Source organism: Rhopilema esculentum, chromosome 4, assembly GCF_057945365.1.
Source record: "Rhopilema esculentum isolate cy_ngs chromosome 4, ASM5794536v1, whole genome shotgun sequence".
Classification (NCBI taxonomy): Eukaryota; Metazoa; Cnidaria; class Scyphozoa; order Rhizostomeae; family Rhizostomatidae; genus Rhopilema; species Rhopilema esculentum.
The window spans coordinates 12,754,432-12,763,294 of NC_142818.1; positions in this window are offsets into that span (position 1 = coordinate 12,754,432).

An 8,863-nucleotide genomic window follows, 5' to 3' on the forward strand; every position below is an offset into this window, starting at 1 on the left:
CGTCTGCAAACCTTAGATCCATCAGCTTTCTCCCTGCACACCTCACACCTCCTTCATAACCTTCTAATGCATCGCCCATTATCCTCTCTAAGAATAGGTTAAACAAGGTCGGAGATAGTAGACAACCCTGTCTAACACCAATGTTAGTCTTGAACCATTCACTATACTGATCTCCACTTAACACCTTTGATCTAGCGCTATCATACAAACTCTTTATTAGCAATGTCATTCCTTCTCCAATGTTGTACTTTCTCATGGTGTGTCAAAGTGCGTCATGCCACACACGATCAAATGCTTTGCGGAAGTCAATGAAGTTGTGGAATATCAACTTCCCCATGTCTCTTGCTTTCTCGTTCAGTAGCCGCAGAGTTGTGATTTGCTGCACAGTACTTCTTCCTCTTCTAAATCCAGCTTGAGAATCACTCAGTATTTCTTCCACTCTTGGTGTCAACCTCTTCAAGATTATCCTTAACAGGACTTTTGAGGCGTGGCTAATTAGGCTAATCGTACGATAATCTGTACATCTCCTGCTGTTCGTCTTCTTTGGAATGGTGATGAGTACAGATTCTGTCCATTGGCTCGGCCATTGCTTGGTTTTCAAAATCTCATTGCACAGTTTGTGCATTAAGAGGAATGTTGTCTCTCCTCCATTCTGGATTAGCTCCGCAGTGATGTTATCTGCTCCTGGCGACTTGTTCTTCTTCAGCTCCTGGATCGCACTACGTACTTCTGACATCAGGATGGTCTCTTCTTCTTGTCGTTCTTCCGTGACTTGTTCTTTCAGCACTTCCTGGTCTTTCTGGATGTTGTAGTTGAAAAGTTCTTCACAGTAGTTTTTCCATCTCCTACAGATGTCATCACTCTTCGTTAGTAATGTTCCATCTTTATCCTCAATTATGCCAGCTTGTTTCCGTTTGGTTTCATCCATATATGAGCCACACAACTTCTTTACAGTTTCGTATGCCTTCTTGGTGTTGTTCCTTCTTAGATTTTCTTCGATATCTTGTGTTTGACTGATGATCCACTTGTTTTTTGCTATGTTAATTTCATTCCTCACTTTTCTATTTGCAACTCTATACTCTAATAGATCATTTGCTCCTAGATGTCTTCTCCTTCTCTTATCTCGCCTCACATCACATGCCTCCAGCACCTCAGGTGTTATCCACGGCTTCTTGATTGGTCTCGCTTTTCCTAATTTTTCCTCCGCAGTTTTTTCCAGTGTGTCAGTGAACACATCACACAGGTCTTGTGGGTCTTGGTCGAGCAGTAACAGTGGTGCAAACTTTCCTGCTAGTTCTTCTTGATAAGATTCTGCAACTTCCGGGTCTTTCAGCTTCTCAATATCGAATCTTGTTCTGCTCAACTTGTTCTTCTTGATTGTACTCAAATTCACTTTTAGTGTCATCATCACTAGATCGTGATCACTGCCGATGTCTGGCTTATTGAACGTTCTTGTCTTTGCTCTGTTGACTCCCGTCATGAATCTCCTCGAAATGAATATCCAGTCGATCTGGTTGTGTGTCCTACCATCTGGTGAGTGCCATGTTGATTTTCTCGAAGCTTTGTGGTTGAACAGCGTGTTGGCAGCTGTCAGATGATGTCTCTTGGCAAATTCCAGCAGCTTCAGTCCTCTATCATTTGTTTCTCCAAGTCCAAATCTTCCAATAGTTCCCTTCCAATTTGCGAATGCATCAGCTCCAATCTTCGCATTCCAGTCACCTTGCACTATTAACACATCTTTTCTGGGAATGGTTTTTAGCAGTTTCTCCAGGTCATCATAGAATTCTTCTACAAGTTCATCGCGGCAATCATTGGTTGGTGCATACACTTGCACAATTGTCATGTTTATTGGTTTCCCCGGATATCACAACCCTGTAATTCTATAAAGTAACAAATATCGTTTTCCTTTTTAGAGATGCTTTTGAAGAATTCGGTTCATAATATGTAGGTAAGGAAAGGCCAATAGCTCTCCAGACATTTTGTGCCCTTGTTTAGAAAATGTAGAACCTCTCTTGCGTGCTTTTAGTGTTTTCCTTGCATAAAATTTTAAAAATATTTTATCTCTTGCTTTCAATGACAATTTAAGACCAGGTTGAGTAAGCAATCAACCATCTTAATATTTTATATTTTGAAATATATTTTATATAACTTTCCAGGGTAAATATGGGTATAGCTTTCCTGGTTAGTAAATCAAACTGGGATTTCCATTCAAAATTTCCTTTTTTACATCATCCAATAAAGAATAAAATTGACATATTAACAAGAAAAAAAAACATGAAAGAAAAAAAGAAAAAAAAATAAAACAAAATAAAAGCAAAAAAAAAGAAATGAAAGAAAAAAAGAAAAAAAGCAAGAAACATAAAAGAAAAAAAACATAGAGGAAATAAAGAAAAAAAAAAGAAAAAAAAACGAAAAAAAAACATGAAAGAAAAAAAAACAAGAAACATAAAAGAAAAAAGGAAAAAGAAAGAAAAGAAGAAAAAAAACAAAAAAAAACAAAAAAAGAAAAAAACAAGAAAAAAGAAATGGAAGAAAAAAAGGAAAAAAAACATAAAAGAAGAAAAGAAAAAAAAAAGAAGAAGAGAACCAGAAAGAAAACGTGAAAGAAAAAAAAGAAAAAAAGGAAAAAAACATAAAAAAAAAGAAAAAAACAAGAAAACAACATAAAAGAAAAGAAAAAAAAAACAAAAAAGAAAAAAAGAAAAAAAACATAAAAAAAAACAAGAAAAGAACATAAAAGAAAAAGAGAAAAAAAACAAAAAAGAAAAAAAGAAAAAAAAAAAAAGAAAAAAAGAAAAAAAGAAAAAAAAGAAAAAAACAAGAAACATAATAGAAAAAAAAAAAGAAACAAAAAAAAAAAAAGAAAAAAAGAAAAAAGAAAGAAAGAAAAAAAAGAAAAAAGAAAAAAAGAAAAAAAAGAAAAAAACAAGAAACATAAAAGAAAAAAGAAAAGAAACAAAAAAGAAAAAAAAGAAAAAAACATAAAAGAAAAAAACAAAAAAGAAACATAAAAGAAAAAAGAAGAGAACCAGAAAAAAATCATAAAAGAAAAAAGAAAAAAAAGAAAAAAACATAAAGAAAATAAGAAAAAAAAGAAAAAAAGAAAAGAACATAAAAGAAAAGAAAAAAAACAAAGAAGAAAAAAAGAAGAAAAACATAAAAAAAAACAAGAAAAGAACATAAAAGAAAAAGAGAAAAAAAACAAAAAAAAAGAAAAAAAAGAAAAAAACAAGAAACATAAAAGAAAAAAGAAAAGAAACAAAAAAGAAAAAAACAAAAAAGAAACATAAAAGAAAAAAGAAGAGAACCAGAAAAAAATCATAAAAGAAAAAAAGAAAATAAAGAAAAAAACATAAAGAAAATAAGAAAAAAAAGAAAAAAAGAAAAGAACATAAAAGAAAACAAGAAAAAAACAAAAAAGAAACATAAAAGAAAAAAGAAGAGAACCAGAAAAAAAACGTGAAAGAAAAAAAGAAAAAAAAAGGAAAAAACATAAAAGAAAAAAAAAAGAAAAAAACAAGAAAAGAACATAAAAGAAATGAAGAAAGAAAACTAAAAGAAAAAAAGAAAAAAAAGAAAAAACAAGAAACATAAAAGAAAAAAGAAAAGAAACAAAAAAGAAAAAAAAGAAAAAAAACATAAAAGAAAAAACAAACAAGAAAAAAAAGAAGAAAAGAAAAAAGCGAGAAAAGAACATAAAAAAAAGAAACATAAAAGTAAAAAAGAAAAAAACAAGAAAAAAACATAAAAAAAAAGAAAAAAAAGAAAAAAACATAAAGAAAATAAAAAAAAAATAAAAAGAGAAAAAAATATAAAAGAAAAAGAAAAGAAAAAAAAACAAAAAAGAAAAAAAGAAAAAAAACATAAAAAAACAAGTAAAGAACATAAAAGAAAGATAGAAAAAAAGCAAAAAAGAAAAAAAGCAAAAAAAACATAAAAGAAAAAAAGAAAAAAAAGAAAAAAACATAAAGAAAATAAGAAAAAAAAGAAAACAAGAAAAGAACATAAAAGAAAAAGAGAAAAAAAAAAAAAAAAAAAGAAAAAAAAGAAAAAAAACATAAAAGAAAAAAAGAAAAAAAAGAAAAAAACATAAAGAAAATAAGAAAAAAAAGAAAACAAGAAAAGAACATAAAAGAAAAAGAGAAAAAAAAAAAAAAAAAAGAAAAAAAAGAAAAAAAACATAAAAGAAAAAAAAGAAAAAAGAAAAAAAGAAAAAAAAAAAAACAAGAAACATAAAAGAAAAAAAAGAAAAAAAACATAAAAGAAAAAAACAAAAAAGAAACATAAAAGAAAAAAGAAGAGAACCAGAAAAAAAACGTGAAAGAAAAAAAGAAAAAAAAGGAAAAAAACATAAAAGAAAAAAAAAAGAAGAAAAGAAAAAAAAGAAAAAACAAGAAACATAAAAGAAAAAAGAAAAGAAACAAAAAAGAAAAAAAAGAAAAAAAACATAAAAGAAAAAACAAACAAGAAAAAAAGAAGAAAAGAAAAAAGCGAGAAAAGAACATAAAAAAAGAAACATAAAAGTAAAATAGAAAAAGACAAGAAAAAAACATAAAAAAAAGAAAAAAAAGAAAAAAACATAAAGAAAATAAGAAAAAAAAGAAAAAAAAGAAAAAAACATAAAGAAAATAAGAAAAAAACAAAAAAGAAAAAAAGAAAAAAAACATAAAAAAAACAAGAAAAGAACATAAAAGAAAAAGAGAAAAAAAACAAAAAAAAAAGAAAAAAAAAGAAAAAAGAAAAAAAGAAAAAAAAGAAAAAAGAAAAAAAGAAAAAAAAGAAAAAAACAAGAAACATAAAAGAAAAAAGAAAAGAAACAAAAAAGAAAAAAAAGAAAAAAAACATAAAAGAAAAAAAAGCAAAAAAAACATAAAAGAAAAAAACAAGAAAAAAAACAGGAAAAAAAATGAAAAAACAAGAAAAAAAGAAACATAAAAGAAAAAAAGAAAAAACAAGAAAAAAAACAAGAAAAAAACAAGAAAAAAACATAAAAGAAAGAAAAAAAAAGAAAAAAAGAAAAAAACAAGAAAAGAAACAAAAAAGAAAAAAAGAAAAAAAACATAAAAGAAAAAAAGGAAAAAAACAAAAAAGAAAAAAAAGAAAAAAACATAAAAGAAAAGAAAAAAAAGAAAAAAAAACAAAAACGAAAAAGAGAAGAAAAACATCAAAGAAAAAAACAAAAAAGAAAAAAAAAAGAAAAAAAACAAGAAAAAAATAAGTAAAAGAAAACGAGAAAAAAACAAGAAAAAAACATAAAAGAAAGAAAAAAAAAGAAAAAAAGAAAAAAACAAGAAAAGAAACAAAAAAGAAAAAAAGAAAAAAAACATAAAAGAAAAAAAGGAAAAAAACAAAAAAGAAAAAAAAGAAAAAAACATAAAAGAAAAGAAAAAAAAGAAAAAAAAACAAAAACGAAAAAGAGAAGAAAAACATCAAAGAAAAAAACAAAAAAGAAAAAAAAAAGAAAAAAAACAAGAAAAAAATAAGTAAAAGAAAACGAGAAAAAAACAAGAAAAAAATTCAAGAAAGAAAGCAAGACAACAACAAAATAGAAAACAAGAGCAAACAGCGTCTTAAGCTGTTCAAGATATGTGATAATAATATAATATTTGATTTTTTGTCACATTTACGCTTGTCTTGCATAAAAAACAAGGCGCAGAAGACATTGTCCCAAACTCAGAATAGAGAAATGGTAGTCTCGACAATTCATTACTAAAGGTCGCAAGTAATTAACAGCTCAACTGGAAAAAAGGTTATAACAAGGTCTTTTAAAGTTTTTAGCATATAAAGTTACATAAAACAAATATGTTTTGTAGATATTAATGTTATGGATTTCTTTGTTTCGCAGGCTGGTCATGTACAGTGGCGGATTTAAGGGGGCAACTAGAGACAGTTGCCCCTCCCTCAACGAGTTCAAGCAAGTCTGGCGCCCCTTCTTTGGAAATCGTGCGCCCTTTTTGAAGAATGGAAATCAGGTGAAAAAGTTCTTGATAACGATAGGTTAATTTGCTTCAAGGATTACCCCAAAAGTTATGTTGTTTATTCTGAAAAGGTATCTGAAATTGTTGTATACAGCGTACTCTCGTCAACAATTTCGAAAAATTTTCAGCGCCCCCACTACCAACTGCCCCTCCTTGAAATTTGCTCTGGATCATGTTTTCTATGTAATTCAGCACGTGAAATTAATTTCCGAAACAGAGTTTTACTTTTTTAATCCACATAGTTATAAAGTTTTAGTGCCACCCAATAGACGATTGTGTTTAAGTGCCGCAACTCAATTTCTTTAGCACGTTCAAGTACGCCAGGAAACCAAATTTCAGTTGCATAGCTCGCATAGTTTAAACGTTACAGTGTGATAGCCAGTAGAAGACTGGGTACAAGGATCCTTATCCACAATTATCTTTTTGAGGAATTTTCAAAGCTAGATATGGATTTCATTTTATTAAGCACATCGCATTGTCTACGTGTGCCAAACTTTGTAGCTTGCATCATCAAGTGCTGAGCGAAATCACTAAATCGTCAAACTTCAGAGAAGCAGGTTATTGGATAAAAGGAAACGTTCAACAACCACAAATTTTTGCTAATCACATTGATGTTTGATAATATCTTATTTACGCAGTTCTGTGAAAAAAACGTATCAAAACATTATCAAAACAAGTTATTAGACCATGTCCTTTTAACTTAAAACATAACTCAACGAAGCAACTATATCAAAAGTATAACGATTATGCAGGGTGAACAGGGTGTCAGAAACACTTCGCCCACCTCGGGATTCTTCAAAAAATGATGAATTTGAATTCATTTGACGCATACCATATTAAAATACATTCTATCTTCATTTCAACGATATCAAGTTTTGGCACTTTCATTAAATCATGTATTACTTAATGGACTTAATGGATAATTACTTAATGGACTTTATGGAGCTATTCCACGAAAGAGTCTGGATCGAGTCATCTTTTTATACAATGGCTCGATTGAATTGCGTTAAAACAGCATATATCCTTATCCTTTTGTCATCTCATCATGCTGGAAAATTTTCAACTATGGTTTGGCTACATTTTCCTCGGTTGCTCTTGCCCTTTTATTACCCTTTAAGCATGAAAATGATAGTATTCTCCTTAACAATGACTTGGAAGGATCATCTTCTCCCCAAAAGAGGCACTGGTCTCCAGGCTTTCCATTGCTAAGTTCTAGTTACGTTGCGCATCTGCGGTGCCGAGAAAGCTTTTTGCGAATCAAGGGTTGGTGGCTTTTTCACGTTTCTTTTTGCCAAGGAAGGGATTGTTGGTGTACAAAAATAAAGGGACTGTAAGAAGAACTCGTGTTACCAAAGATGACTGTCAGCTAGCGAGGAACTATGATGAGGAACGGTAACAGCAACAACAACGGGAAGTCTCTGTATTCACTGTTCCAAATCATCCAGATCAGCGTCCAGATCATCCACCGTATCTTTCGATGATGTCTTTGATTGATCCAAAAGATTTTCGTCCAAAATGTAAGTTCGTTATGTGATTCAACGCTGATGTTGCCAGAGTTGGCCTTATTTCTTTGACTTGGTACCGGACATTTTATGCACATTTCTTAGTCTGATTTGATTTTCGGAAGAATTTTAGTGGATTTTTGCAGATTTTTGGCAGGGTGTACGAGGAGTTTTGGAGTGATACAACCCCTCGGTTTCAAAAAAGCTATTTAAGCCTGGTTTCCATATAGCCGTAAGGTTGCTGTAAAGTTACCGATATTTTCATTCACAGTTTAGAATAGTGTAAGTAATGCTTAATTCAATTAATACTTTTTAATTTGTTTTCTTAGGTTGTAATTAATTAGTGATTTCACATTATTTGTTTTCAAAAATAATTTGATTTTGTCTGTTTTATTTTTCGTAGATTGATTGAATACTCACTAAGAAAGAGTTTTGGAAGGAAACTTAAAGGTAATGTGTCCAGCTAAAGCAAGCGACTCTGCGGGGATTTTTAGAAACATGTGATTTTTCATGTCATCGCCCCAGTCATTACGGTCGTTCTGTTTATTTATCCTGCTGCGAGGTCAGCTTTTCATGTGAGCAGTTTTGCATCCCAAGAATACTAACCAATCGCAAGCCGTTATTTTGATGGGTGGCTTGACAAGTTGGGTATACGCAGTCCTTTTATATGGACACATTACCTTTAAAATAATTTTAACAAACGAATTACAAAAAGTATGATTTCCCATCCTTTTTTATCAGATTGTCAATCTTTACGTCATTTTGATGAAGAGTGACTATTTTCGATCATCAATCTTGAAATTCATCGTGAAAATGATATTCAATGTTTTGAAATATGTAAAAATACACAGTGGCGGATCTAAGGGGGGGGGGGCAGTTGCCCCTCCCTCACTGAGTTGAACCAAGTCTGGGCCCCTTAATGGAAATGGTTTGACACAATAATTTTGAAAATTTCCTTTAGAAGGTGAACAGAGAGCCTTCTGTCAGTAGGCTCTTTCTTCACCTTTGTCGGTCGGAAATTGTTTTATATAGCGCACTCTCATCACCAATTTCTGAAAATTTGTCAGCGCCCCCGATACCAACTGTCCCTCCTTCAAATTTGTTCTGGATCCGCCCCTGAAAACACAGGCACACTGACATTATATATAGAAATGCAAAACAAATGAAACGACTCTTCAAGATTTAATAGGGACAGTTGCGTTTCAAAAAAACACCTTTTCTTCAAAACGAATTGCTATTTTGTTGTGTCATATCCAAGAGACTTGTTAAAAACCTTCCATTCGCAAATTTGATGACCCTGACAGGCCAAAGTGCTGCTGATCTTTGTGGACAGAGGATTTGGTGAAATAGGATGTCTTGAGCTTTTCCTGTGGTAAATACTAT